The following is a 15,490-nucleotide window of genomic DNA, read 5'->3' on the forward strand; positions in this document are numbered from 1 at the left end:
ACCTTTTTCCTATTTTTTTTTAAAGTAACAACCCTCATTTTTCAATTGGAAACTGATTCAAAACATTCTAAAACATTGTTCAGGCCCAACAACATATGTCTGTGGGTTGAATTTGGTTGGCAGTCTGCCGGTTTTCCACCTCTTCTTGAATTTATAGCTGCTCCTAAGAAAGCAGGAGCAGAGGGTAATGATTAGTGAGAACTATAGTCTTCCAAATAACTTCTGTACCTACAATCAATCTTAATAAATGCGTAGAGACTGACTACAGCATTAGATTATACTGCGGGAAAAAAGCATCCATTTATGTATAGCTTCTTCATTTAGGTCCTTGTTTTGTCTGTCTAGCTTTCATGACTGGGCTCGTTTTCTAACTTGAAAGAACAAACCTTCTTCTCCTGCCAACCCACCCCAAAGCATCTTTTTGAAATCATTAAAGGATGTCTCCAAAAGTTTAACTTTACCAAGTAATTGTGACTATACTAATCTTTACATCAACTGACATTTTGAATCCTGTTCCATAGGGTATGGATCTACAATGTGTGGATGTTCTGTTGAAGGGGAGATAAGGCAGAATTTTGTGTCCCTTGGGTTGTCTGCATGCCCACATACACACATGCAGACACCAAAGCCACTAGTGCCCAACACAGGAGCGTGTAGCCAGGGTATGGCTGCATAGCTTATTTCATCACATGTGTCATCTATTAACAGATTACATCACTAAGTCTCAGAAGAAGTTATGACAAAGGATATCAGCAAAGAAAGTGAGACAGAAAAAATACTGTTCAATATCTTCAAATTAAATAGGCAATTCTCAGAACCATTTTAAGACCCACGTATTTATGCATTCTCTTTTTTATTTTAATGTACACATGCACAAATCTTATATTTCACTTTGTGAAGAGCCTAAATTTAGACCTACATTTGGCTACACTAATTCAAATTACTATCCAACTCCATTAACTGGAGCCTCTTAGGTAGATAACACAGCTGTCCCCTCTACCTCTCAGCTCATAGGGGAGGGCTTGAAACTTTATTTTAAAGAAGAGGAAGCAAAGCTAAACTTGTTTAAATGGGTTATCTATCTCCTTAGATTAATCTAATCTTCTTAGATTAAGTTTCTTGATCATATAGCTAAAGTTCTTCAAGGGAGTAAAGGTATGAAGAGAACCCTCAGTTATTCGACCTAGAAAGAACAGGATTCATTTCAAAATAGTTCATTGAAGTATCTCTGACAACAAGAACCGAAAAACTCAATCTAGATTTCTATTTAAGTAATGCAAACTGGCAAATATTCTTTTCACTATTTTGATAATTTGGAGTTCTTGAAAGGAATCCTGCAGAAATAATGTTTTGTGAAAACTTTTGTTCTCAAAGCAAACTTGCTTTGATCTTTAACAAGGAGAACCTTTTCCCAAATTGATGTTGCTTGGCTCACTCTTTACCAAGTTCATGATATAAACAAACAAAATAACAAAGCATTTACACTGAAGTTTTATAATAAACCCAGATTGCCTGAATTATGATTTTTGGGTTTTTTTTTCAGTGTAACAGGACTCATTTTGCAGCAATATTTAGGACTAGATGTATGTTCTGAATATCTAAACATCATATTTTAATTAATCTCAAATAGGGCACGCACAGCATCATTTTCACATACCTACGTGTCTATGTCTCTGTTTACTTACCTACTTAGCTGCTTACTCACTGTCTCTCAGGATTTCTAACTATGAACCATACAATTCCCTCTCAGCATCAAGTTCTAAAGAGAACTTTAATCCCCCCCCACAAAAAAAAAATAAAGCAATTATGAACATAGCACCAATGGGCAGTAAAATAAGAAGACACTATATTATTTACTAACAACTTTAGAATGATGAAGATATAAAATAAAAAATAAATTATAAAAACCTATATAAAAAAATAACACACACACACACAAAACGGTCTGCAACTGAATCCCTGAGGAACAAGGGTCACACGTGCGGTTTCCTCCGTCTTCCTGAACCTGAATATCTGTGGCAGGTGTGGCTAAGTCTGTGCATTCAACAAGCTCCCACACACTGACCACTGGGAATCACTACTCTGTGGCTTTATTCCTCGTCACTGCTAGAGCTATCTGCTCATGTTTAACTGCAGTTATTTCTAACTCCTAGGAGAAATCTTAGTTTGATGCAGGTAATCTATAACTAATTCCAGCAGAATAGAATTCTGTGGGTTCAACATCAAATTCTACAAATGATCTTGGTTTGGTTCTGGATTGTAAGGTCCCTGCCAAGTGCATTGCCACCTTATTTACAACCCTCAGCATTTCAGCCAGTCACCTCTTTCTCATCGAGCATTTAGTTCGTCTCTGACCACAACTTCATCTACTGGTAACCTGGCCACTCATTGCCTCTTTCCTTTGCTAGGATTAAGGTTCTACCTTTCTATAGCTGATCTCTCTTGTGGGTAATCGAGCTAAACAAATACCCGGTACTGAGAACTGTGCCACGTAGCAACAGACCTAGTTGATAAGAATCTGCAAATCTGAACTTCTCTGTATTGCTTCTCTCAGGATTATCAATGGCTGTTCCTACCCACTTGTTACAGAACACTTCTTATTCAACTTGTCTTCCAGCTGCCAAGGTTTACCAAGGCTGTGATATATACTTACCCAACACGGTTAGTACCTTTCGATTGCTCCTCTCATAAACACGTGTTGCTCATTGAGTTCTCCAGCAACTGATCACTACAGACTATAGTTCCTGGTCCTCTCTTAACTCAAGAAATCAAGAGAGCTGACAGGGCTTCCTAATCAAAAAAGATCACAGTTCTAAAAACAAAATTTGAAATAATAAACCATTTAGAGAAATACATGAGCATATTTTTTGTGACCTTGTATTAGACAAGGGTTTGTTAAGAGGGAGAAAACAAGCACTAATCATAAAAGGAAATAATAATTGGACAATATTAGAATTAAGGATTATTAATGAAAGGATACCATTAAAAGAGCAAAAAATCATGCCCCAGAGTGGAAAAAGATAATTATTACAACAAATATATTAAATATAACTTTTACTCAGAATATTTAAACAACTACAAATCAATAAGAAAAGAGCAGACAATGTAATAGAAAAATAACCAAAAGTCTTGCACAGGCACTTCACAAAAGAATATGGCACAGCAATTATCTACATAAATAAAAATTTGAGTGAAATAAGCCCAGTAAGAAAAAAAAATACACATTTTAGGATTTCATTTATATAAAGTTCAAAAACAAGCAAAACAAAGAAGATAGAATAATGGTCTGTCCACTAAGGTGTAGACTCTGGCGAGCTTTGGGGGATATTAGGGGGGGGTCATTGTTGCGTTTCTTGGTTTTTGCTATAATTATGTGAGTGTGTTCAGTTTTTGACAATTCATTGAAATTTGTATAAAAACACAGGCATGCATACACAAACATGTGCACACACATACACACAAGCTATTTAAAATGTATTTTACACGGAGATAATTGAGCAGGAGAGAACTGATTTTTAAATGCATGAAAGGAGATATTCTGAAAATTTTTGTTTTAATGGTATAGTCACTGTCCTTCACAATAGACTATGACATTACTGTCCCTTCATTTGACATGCCCTTTTGGCACTGAAATTCAATCTAATCAATTCAGAGATTGGAGACATGAGCATTAGGGAAAGACTAATAGATATAATAACAAGTTTGCTAAATAAAGCATATGTCAGCCATATTTGATGACTGTCAATTACTCATTTACTGTTAATCACTGCCGATCATTAATTATGCAATATGCAACTTGCACATATTTGAACTCCGGGCAGGCTGAGATAAAGACAGCCTGGTACAACTGCAACTAACGGATGATCAGATTCTGCCTGATAAAAAGACTTTGCTACTGAGTCAAGCCCTTTAGAAAAAAACAACTGTAGAACAAGAAACTTCAGGGAATGGAAACAATCACAGGTTAGAGTTTACTTTTTACACTTGGTACCCTTCCAACAAAGAGTGGAGAATTAGGCTTGTCCCAGAGAGACTCTGAGTCCTTGCTGGTTTTGCCAGTGTTTTCTAGCACTATAGCGGCAGAGCAACTTATTCTATAGCTGATATTTTCTCCTTAAGTGATATTTCATCATTAGTGCCCCAAGATAGTCACCCTGTTTTCCCTTAATTGATACTGTACCCAAGAGGCGGAAAATGGCTCAGCATTTCTTGCTAGATTAGGTCAAAACTGACAGAGGAAACAGAGAAGATTGCATTACTTATGCCCCTTAAAGTTCTCGTCCGTATCTAAGGTGATTGCCATTTCATAAAATCTCTTCTGCTCTCTTAATGTAATTACAATGGCACAGGCATTTTGTTCCTATTTGCTTTTCATTTTTTTAACTACCTGCCTGATCATCAGAGGAATATTCAGAAGCAATCCCACTAATCTTAAGTTTATTTTTCTTCTAGCCTTTTAATTAGGTGCAATAGTACCCTGGGACCTTTTTTACTTAAGCACTTTATATAGTCACTCCTGTCACGTCTTTACTTTTCTTTTTATTGGATTGGGGACTAGAAACATTAGAAAATGTATATCGATTTTCAAAATAAGGTTCCTAAAGTTCTGAATTTTTTTTCCATATCATAGGTTGTTGTCATCAGATTAACATTTGCAAATAGATGCTTTGGTATTTATTCTGATTTAAAGTTAATTAAGAGGCATCCCATGTGCATGCTACATATTCATTTTGCAAGTTTAGCGGTGCAGTTGGGGATCTGTTCTTGCGAATTTCTTTTCAGCAAATTTTTGGGAAGGGATTATACCTTAAACAAAATCATCAAATTCTCCCAGCGTGTGTAAGACAAAACCTGACTCTTTAACAGGAATGACAAGGTTCTCCTGATCAAGCCCTATCAAGCCTAACTTCCCCACCCAGCCACCAACATTGCAGTGCATTGTTGCTCCTCTCTTCCTTACTCTTGTGACTCAGCCTGCACTGCCCCTAATGTCCCCTGTCTACCCTTTGGAGCATTCTTAATAATATTTTCATAAACTGTGGGATGTCGCAAGTCTATGTCTTAGAGTAGAGGCTAAATTAACACTTGACGTGTAAAATCAGCTACTTTGCTCCCAATAGGATCGAGGTTAAAAGATTAAGGTGCCCAGAGGATCAGGGATGGCAAAAAGATGAAGGTCACCTACTGCACTTTAGTCGACTTTCCAAACTTATTTTCTGTGTCATTTTCACATTTTAGGATGGCCACCTACAATAATAATAACTGTATTTCAATCTACCACCCAGCTGACGTGCCAGACCTTGTCAATAAATGCAACTTGTCCCCCAGATTCCCTGATATAAGTTAAATAAATGCAAAACCTCATTATCATATTTCCTATATGCAGCACCTGCCCCATCAGAGACACTGTTACTCAACGGGTTGGCTGTGGTCAAATTCCTTTACTGTGATCTTCCTTTCTTACTATATTTGACATTTTTGAAACTGAGTTTTATTGTACTCTCTCAGCTTATAGACGTGGTCTGGGGAAATTAGCCTTAATAGAGATGTAGAAGTCATGGGAAGAAAAAGAAAAGGAAAGTGAACTGCAAGGAAACTAAAATTAAAATGTTACTTGGGTAAATGGCTGCTGTGGGGGGAACAACAAACAATCACAATGCAAGTTAATTACTGACCTGTCAGGAAAGTGTGATACGAAGGTTATGCTACACAATACTGGAGCTACCACAGCCACAAGTCATTTCCACAGGGGAACAAACAGACTTTGTTCTACCACGGATCAACGTAAGATCTTTCCAGGGGATAGAAATGAATTTCTCAGAGAAATAATATTTCACTGTGGAGTTGACATGAGCTATTAGCAGACCTGGGGAAATGGCTCTTCTCACACATGCAGGGAAAGGAATGGGGTCATGTCACCACAGAAGGTTCCCGTGTGTTTGGGCTGAGAGGACCTTGGCTTTTCTTGGTGGTTGTGGCAACCAGAAAACAACCTTGTCACATAGTGTGTGCCCGGGCTGACATCCGTGAAATGGGGATCCCCTGTTCTGTGCTTGTCTTTGAGACAATTTTCCTTCCCAAACACCAGGTGGTAATCCACATTTTGCAAGAAAGTCCTTTGAGAAAGAATGTCAAGCACCTAACAAAATCTGAAACTAAGAGAAGTCGGTTCTCAAAACAAATGACCCTGTTAAACACCAAGACCATGATAAATGTGGTCAGTTTTTTCCTAAAGTAAAGGAAACATAAGGGTTAGTATGAAATGAAAATATGGTGTTCTTCACGTTTTGGGAAGTGTATATGAATCTCTAAGCATACATTAATATTGGCTTCAGGAAGCATGAAAAACGTTGTTTCTTTCTGCCTATAACTTACAATAATAAAATGTGCATAGTTCACTGTGTCTTAGAAATATTAGCAAACATGAGTTATGCCTATTTTTTAAAAATAAGAATTTGATCAAGGACATTTTCCCATTTGTTTGCTTTGCTAGGCTAAATCCACTAGCATTAACTAGTTTCCATATTTGTTTTCCATTTATATATTCAAAAAGCATTTATTAAGTCCTCATTATCATGTCAGGAAATACAGGAACATTAAAAAATCTTTAAGTAGAAAGAATTACATGATATATATCTAATAGGGCTGCACTGTCATCATTATATCTGTCTTATTTTCTTTAAAATTCTTGTCACCTTACTTTTTCCTTATTTTCCACTTGATTTAGGGGTCTATGAACCAAGGGTGTTTGGGGGTGCAAGCCCTGAGTACTGTCTTATAATTATTTTGAACAAGCTGTGGGACCTTGGGGAAGATATTCAGAATCCTGAGCCTCAATTACCTCTGTTCTGTACTGTAGGAACTATATCATGGTGCCTATTCAGTTTCTAGCTCAAAAAATTTTTACTCTTAATGCTTTTACTCTTAATGCTGCTGATGTGAGAGAGATGTCAAAAATATACTTTCTAACTCAAAAGGGCAGGCTGCTGAGCCTTCATGTAATTAACAGAGTGCAACAAATAATTGGCAGAGCAGCTATAAAATTTACAATTAGATGAAATATCGTGCTCATTCCTACTTGTGGATTTGCAGCATGAGTGGGGAAATTGAGCCCAAGAATACCACTGACTCCAGCAGAGCCCATGTTTGTGTGGCTCTTAAAAAGTGCATTCTCATTACTGCTTCCTGTTTTTCAGAAGGATTGAAAGTGGGACTAGTGCAATATCACGATGTATTTTTGCTCTTCTCTTAGAACACATAAAATCAGGAAGTCTAGAGAAATACTGAAGCCAGTCTTAAGTGATTTACATTTCAGTTTATAACTGAGAAATATTTAGTTGGGGAGTTTTGTAAAATCAATGGATATCTTAGACATATGCAAAATGAACCAGTTGTTCGATATTTTCATTAGTCATTCACCAATGCTCCGTGTGCCTTCCGTAAGAATATAAATGCACAAGGATAGGTGTTTTCTCCAACAAAATTAACAATAACAATAATGAGGGTGACATGAGTGTACAATATGTTCTAGGAAGAACAAGGGGAATATTGAGCAGGCATGTAGATAAAATAAAACCTAAAATTAATATAACATGTAGTAAAAAAATGCCAACATTAACAAGTTGCATAAGAATAAGTATAAACAAATATTATTGAGTTTACAATCTACTAAATCTAGAAAATTGAGGGTCAGTGAGGAATGAAAACATGGGTGGAAAAATAGGATGTGACTTAAAATATTGTTGGAATGCCAAAAGACTCACAAAATTAGAGCTCTTCATTTCCTTTCAGAGTATACCCTGGAATTAATACAGATGATCCTGGAAAGGCAATCACTTCTAGGTGCTGAGCGTCAAGTCATGTTGGACCCTGAAGTATGAGGGTTTCTTTAGAGTTGAGATTAAGCAGCTTTTGTGATATGGTTTGTTCCCATAGAAACTTATTTCACAAAGACTCAAGATAGGTCAAAAATTAATAAGACCACCATGGCAAGGTCATGACCTCTCACACTGTCAGGAGGTTCCATTTGCTAGAATTCAGTGTTATAACCCCAGCAAAGGCAGTCACAAATGCTACCTCCTCTGAATTTACTTTAGGGCATAATAGTGTACTGATCCACACACTTCTATTCTAAGATATTGCTCTCATGGGCACAGAAGAGTTTCAAATTTTGAGATTCAAGTGCTTCTGTGGGAGTTAAGGGGAAGTCTGACTAATCATTTCTAACACTGTGTTAAGTGGTCTAATCATCCCCCTTCTATATACATCCAAATGATTCACTGAGACAAGGTCTGTTTTTAAAGGATGTAGTTAAGGAAGAATAGATGATGGAAGTTTCGGAAATGTGGACTGTGGATGAGATAAGGGCTGAGTGGATGCTGCGGTGGGGGCTTTTGCAGTCAAAATATGATGAGGATTACAGGGAATGTTAGGATTAGGCAAAGAGAACTGAAGAAAACTGAAAGAGAATAAAGTGGGACCCTATAAACTATAAACCCTGTAAAATACAGCCTATAAACGCCTCTATCTATTGGAATAAGAGGATCCTAGCAGGATAAATGAGAACATATCATCGCTGAACTCACAAGTACAGCCGTCGCAAGTACCACAGCCGCTGATACAGCTGTCATTCCAGTCTTGTCAGATTTCCATTCTTCTCCATCCTCCCTCTGCCCACCTGCACCTCCCTCTGTCCTGCAGTGGATCCTGCTTCCTTCTCAACCACCCCGATACGCACTTTATCCGTAGAAGACATTTTTGTGTTACATACATCAAGGCAAGACCACATTCTCCCCCTCAGAGTGTCTGGAATGCCAACTCCTCCCAGCACTGGCTGGGTCAGAAGGGAGGACGCTCTGGGCCAGTAATTCAGCCAGAAAAACGGTGAGCGAGGTGCTCAGGCTCACCCCCAGAGAGGTGAAATACCACCTCTCCCTGAAATCCATCATTTCTTTTTCCCTTGACCTTCCCTGGTAATTTGTATTTCCTTCATGATGCATCTCGATACCTGTTTCATAATATCACAGTGTGCTGCACACCTGTGCACTGCTAAGCCTTTGGCCAGAAATGCCCATCCTGCCCTGACAGTTCCAGAATTATTGGCTCTTCTCTTTCAGACTTTCTCTTTCTCCTTCTCCTAATCACACCTGAGTTGGTGTCATTGCTCCCCCACTTCCCACCTGAGTACACCCTTTTCACTAAACTACTGCTTGTTTCTCTGTTGCCCTTGGGCACTTGGTAAATAAAGATTATCTCCAATCTCTAAGAAGGTGACTGCTGCTTAGAAGAAGCTCAACAAATGTCAAAATATTTTTTTCCTGTTGATATGCATCTTTAAGACAAAGTTTTGAGTTGTTCTTTAATATTCTTTGCAGAGCAATATAGTGCTCTGCAAAATCAGAAACCCCTAATTTAAATGTCAAAATATGAGAACCTTTATGAAATCATATCAAGTCAATCTCATTGTTTAACAAAGTACATGAGAGGCTGAGTGAAGGGAAGGATCTGAATGCTGTGGGACAACAGCAAAACATAAGAATGGGGTCAGAGGAAAGAAAGCGATGGCTGGAAGAGAGAAAGAGTGAGGAAATTAAATAATATTAACACTGTGGAAGGGGGAGAGATCAGGCTGACGGAAAAATCTGAAGAGGGAAGATGCTGAAAATGTTTTCTGCAGGCTGTCCCTGAGGCGGGGAAGCCAGTGAAGAGGCTTTTAATGTAATCTAGCCTCTTGACAGTAACACATCACTGGGCAAATTATGGGTTGATTGTGAGATCAATACAAGAATGCAAATTTTGATTTGACACTAAAATTTGTGCAGCTTCGGAGGAAGCAACATGTCCTATAAATGCCATAGGGCTGGGCTGTGTCAATACAGTGATGTGACATTCCTGACCAGAAGATGATACGTGGAACTTTAGCCTGAGTGATTTCTCCCACCAATATTACAAACACACCATCCTTAGAGTTTGAATCTACTCAGTAATAAGGATGATAAAGCCTTGAAAGCACTTAGGGGAGAACTCAGAGAAGAAAAGATGTTTCTAGAAAAAGACATATTTCTTTTTTTTATATATCTCAATTTTTTACTTCATATTTATTAAAGTAACTCTTTTATTCTCAATTAGATAATTTGTATAATACATTATTTATGTAGGCACATTAAAAATGAAAATAAGAGCAAAACACATTGGTTAAGAAATTACTGTAAACAACTTTGTGAGTTATAACCAAAGTATCTTAAAGCATAAAAAAGTGTAAAATTTGATTATTTTGAATATATGCATGTGCCTGTGAAACTATCACCACAATCAAGATAACAAACATATCCATCACCCTCAAATGTTTCTTCGTATTAGGTGTAATCCATCTTTGCCTCCAACCTAGTCAGCTTTCTGTCACTATAAGTTAGGTGCATTTTTACAAATGTTGTATTAGTGGAATTATATAATAAGTCTTCTTTCTTTTGACTAGCTTCTTTCACTCAGCAGAATGAATTTTCAATTTATCTACATGGTTATATGCATCAATAGTTCTATTCCTTTTTATTGAATCTTGTTTTCATTGTGTAGATAAACTAAAATTTGTTCACCTGTTAATGGACATAAGGGTCTTCTTTTTGAAATCAAGTACATACTTCTCTACCTTATTCTGCCAATATTTTTGGAAAAAAATATTCATCTCTTGGGTACTCATGTTTCCCCCTCTATAAAATTATGAGTTTAAATGTCTATTTCATGGAATTTTTGTAAGGACCAACCAATGAGTACATAGCTTAGAACATAATAAATAGTATTAACTTCTTTTTTCAGTTGTCATTCAAATGCTTTGCTGGTATTAATTATGAACAATTTTCCTTCTATTTCTTCTCTATCCATTTTACTGTCCACCTGGCTTGACCATTACAATGATTCTAGGACCATTATCTGTCCAGCAAATATAAGGGAAACTATAGAGTTGGCTCCTTCAATATGATTCTTCTTTTGGATTATTGGCTTCCATAGCTGACCAGTCACAATTTTGTTGAATGTACATGTTTAGCACCCACTATGGGATGTCTGTATAGCTAAGGCTCAGAGACAGCAATCAGACTAGAAGCGGTTCTGCTTCCAGAAGTTTAGAGGCTGTGTTTGCATCACAACCATTCTTTTTGTAATGAGTTCACTTGAAGGACTTGGGGGATAGGCAGTTGAAGATGATTATGGATTTGGGAGGCCAACTAAAGCTTTCTGAGCACTCCTTCAGATGCTGCCACAGTTTAGTTCTCTTTTTTCAAAATTACTTTTTCCTTACTTTTGTTTCTTTAAAGTGTCCACACTGAATTTTCTTACCTACACCAGACCCCTTCTATTAAAATAAGTAAATGGTGCTGATGTTCTCTTTCTTCCTATTTTTTTATACATGTTATGTCCAACTATACTAACAAATCTAGTTCAACTGGCAGATGGCAGTGGACGAAGGAATTGCAATTTTCCCTTGTGGATATTGTGAGTGAAGGTGGGAGCTATGGATCTATTCATTTTGCTCTGCCACTAATTCTACTCACTTAAATTTGACCTTACTCATATAGGTTTTTGTTTACCAAGAAAGGATGCTAGTGGTGGCAGGTAGGTTTAGAGAAATACGTCAGTGAAGTTGTGAATGAGAAAAGGATATATTCTAAAGACAACTAGTTAGCTGCATCATTTCTTTATAAAGATGACTTTCTTTCATTGCTGTTAGGAGTTTCTTAATGGAATTAGGAAATACACACATTATGGATGTGCTCCCTATAAACTTCTGAAGTGCTCGGTCATGCATAGTACCGTCCAGATACAGAGGTCCCAACTGACAAAATACTTACCAAGTAATTACTTTTCCCTTCACTGCTCAAATAGCTGAAGACTCTTTTCTTGATTTAATTTTAATATCCTAAGAATTAATAGGGATATCCATTCCACCAAGAGTTTTTCCTGGAACAGCATGTATTTAGAATAACATAACATTTTTTATTTTATTTTGTCAGGTAACACTGTAATATGCAGAAATCTACAAATTCTGATACCTCTGTAGAAACAGTGAATTCCACCAGCCAAGGTACAGGAGTGTGCAAATGAGAATCAAAAATGCCAACAGCAACCACGACAGGCTCAGCCAGAGTAAATCCATGATCCTCACTGACGTTGGGAAGGTCACTGAACCTGTAAGTCAAAAACTGCAAACACACCAAGTTCCCTATCATACAGAATTTTGTCTTAAAAAAACTAATTAGGCCTGTTTTATTTGTTTTCCTAATGTGCACGAGAAAACTGTTGTTGTAGTGCATTTTTAGCATGCCTACTCACAGTCATAATAATATCCCCAGTTGCAAGAGAAGAGCTGGGCTTAATCCAGAGTGATAAAGTGGATTTGGAGCTAGACTGAAGAGCACCTTTGACTCATTTTAAGGGCCTCTACTATCATGCTTCAGTGTCATAAAAATAATGAGGTTATGCTAGCATGTGGTGTTTGTACTTCCAAATACAGTACATCACTTTGAAAAGCCAGAGGCTAAAATTAGCTAAGAACGAATTAGAGGGGGGAAAAAAATGTTAAAAAATGTGAAAATGTCTTCCTTAAAATCTTTCAATAATATAAGATAGGATAATTACGATTTGATTAGGAAGAGGCTGAAATGATTGAAATGGTACGGCTGTTTAAGGTTTGGAGAGGAAGCCATTTTGTCTCTATAATATGTCATTAGGAAGATTTGAAATAAAATAGAGATGAACTCTACTGCCAATTGTGTCGCTGGCCCTGCACGCATCCTGAGCCACTAAATCCACTGATTGCGATGAGTCTCCTCTGGTTAATTTTCTTCCATAATGGTGGTAACTTGCAGCTGAGGCCATAGGATGTTACAAAATTATTTATGCAATGTTAGCCACTCTTTTGGACCCCAGATCTATTTTGTTTCTCACAGTGAGAGCAAGAGCGAGAAATAGGTTAGCTGGGGACAGGCTGAGTCCCAGTCACCCTGCAGAAACATGTGAGCTATTAATTGAGTGTTCTGTTAATATCGGGGGGTCTATGAAATATTCAGCTTCCTAACCGAGTTATTAAGTGAGATAAACTTGCTGAGTAGCATGTTACCCATTATGTTTACTCCTCATTTTTCACTCAAAAAAATGAACCCACAGCAATTTCAGGAGCTTGTAAAATAGGTGATTTTAATCATTCTTTTCTTCACGTGTTGTAGACAAATTTAGCATGAGGAAACCAGTGGTTGTATTTGAGGAGTGAGAAATGCCTTCTTAGATAAGGTAACTAACGAGGTATGCATTTTCCTTATTTACTTTCTCATTTGAAAAGTATTGTCCGCTGGAAGGTACAACCCTGCTACCCTGACTTTGCTTTTCAATCAGCTGAAATGTTTCTCTACTCTGAACTTAAGACAGTGGTTAGAGTCAATTATTGGAATGTCTATAATGTATTATCAGTAAGAACTGTACCTTTGAAAAAGTTTAAAAGTTAAGTATATTTAATGATGCCTAACATATTTTATTGGCTGTGTTTAACAAAAGGCACTATGCCGCAGTTGTTTTTGACAAGCATGAAAACATCACAGCATGAGACTGCAAAAGGAATTATGGAGAGAAATTACAAGTGATCCATCTCTCAATGAATTATCCACCTCAATAGCCCGCAGAACTCAGCTACCAATTAACACCTACTTTATTACATGTTGGGATGTACTTAATAACTTTCATGTGTTTATGCACTATTACCTTGACTGATGCCTCTTGTACAATTAGGCATAATTGGCATATCAATATGCAAAAGTTAAAAGGATTAACCCTCTTAAAACTAATGAGCATTTCTGTATCCAGCTGCTAAATGAGACAAAATTAGCATTTTTCACTTTTGGGCAGGATTTTATCATGCAGTTTCTCATTGTTCATATTACCTTGTTACATAACTTTAGTTTGGGGGGTTGTATGCTGGACTGCTACAGAATAAGAGTATTCCAAAGTTAAATTAGCTATAATTATCCCAGCTTTTGTTTCCGCATTCTTAGCCTGGGCAATATGTATTCCTCGATAAGGAACAAAAATACAAGTTACTTTTGGTTATGTGTGCTCAGTGCATAATTATATAAAAAGGGTATTTTAGTGAGGATGTGTCATTTCACCAAAAAAACTTGGCTCAGAGACACTGTATTGAAAGCTTGCCATGACACTAATTTTCTTTCTGTCTCAGTTCTTTTCATCTCTTTTTTCCATGCACAATTTTCTGACTAGATACTGACAGAATGTAAAGTATTTTGGCATATTTATTCAAACAAGCCTGTTAAAGTTATCTGCTCAAGCTAAACTAAGAACTTGATTTTTCAGAAGTTGGATGGTGGGGTGAGGTCAAGGGGGAGATTTTGAATTTAGGAGAACTGGGAAGACATGTAGACCAACAATGTACACCTGAGTACACAGGAAGGCAGAATGGTTTGCTGTAGGAGAGACGTGCATGATATCTATGCAGAAAAATCTAAGAGAATTTAAGAGATGGTGTTATGCATCCTACTTAATATTATAAATATGGCACATAAATGCTACTCATTCACTAGTATAACAATTAGGCATATCTAATGTGGACTCACTGGACTATGGAATGGCACAGGAATCCAATATTACATTCATCATGATTTAATTTATTACAAAAATGATAAAATGTCCTATGGTCAAGTCACTTATATTATTTTGTCACTAATTCATAAAATCCTCTTTTTTATTTTGTTCAATTAAAATAGTGTTGATATGACTGTGAACTTAGAACACAGTGTAAAATTCTACTATGCATGTTCTAAGCATCTATTCTTAGTATCTTAATTCAGAGAGTACTTTGAAATGCCAATATAAACATTTGTCCAATCCAAACCTATGTAAACACAGGCGAATTTACTTGTTAAATCAGAAATGTTGATAACCCAAATGTTGCAGGGAAGCATTTACATAAAACAGGTTATCAATACTCCATTAGTATTTGACTGGTGATGGACATCATTTTCTTTAAAATTTCTTTAATTGTTTTTATTTGATTTAATAAAAGCAGTAGCTTTATAAAATTCAGAGATTTTTTTTGATACCTGGGAAATATTAGAGGGATAGTAAATTCAGAAAGGGGGATGTGGCTTACAAAATATTGTCCATCTATAAGAGAGACCTGGAGAGCTCCAGTGATTTGTAATCCCAGTCTGAGCACCAGAGTGAGACCGCTTAACAGTGGACAGCTTATTTACCAGGATGTGCTAAACAGAAAAAGGCAGAAGGCTGAGTGTGAGTCTAGGGGGGCAAGTAAACTGCGCCTGTTTCAGGAATAAAAAGGAGACAATGCAATCCAGCCAAGAGCTAATGCGAAAGGTTTAATGTGCTTTTGATATTACCTACGTGAGACTCACTCTCTCCTACTACACAGTTCAGAATAGGTATTAATGAAGAGTCTAAATAGCCCAAATCAGGAAACTGCAGAATTTATAGA

The 15,490-nt window shown here is 36.9% G+C and overlaps 1 long non-coding RNA gene across 1 annotated transcript in view; it reads left to right on the forward strand.

The window, feature by feature from the left end:
* LOC128594232 (uncharacterized) overlaps window positions 1-15,490 on the forward strand; it is an 86,572-nt gene that overhangs the window by 20,002 nt on the left and 51,080 nt on the right. Inside the window, exon 2 of the long non-coding RNA XR_008382517.1 lies at window positions 12,006-12,182. This is a non-coding gene — a long non-coding RNA (uncharacterized LOC128594232). The remainder of the gene's footprint in view (window positions 1-12,005; window positions 12,183-15,490) is intronic.

The sequence above is a fragment of the Nycticebus coucang genome, chromosome 9 (assembly GCF_027406575.1).
Source record: "Nycticebus coucang isolate mNycCou1 chromosome 9, mNycCou1.pri, whole genome shotgun sequence".
Taxonomy (NCBI): domain Eukaryota; kingdom Metazoa; phylum Chordata; class Mammalia; order Primates; family Lorisidae; genus Nycticebus; species Nycticebus coucang.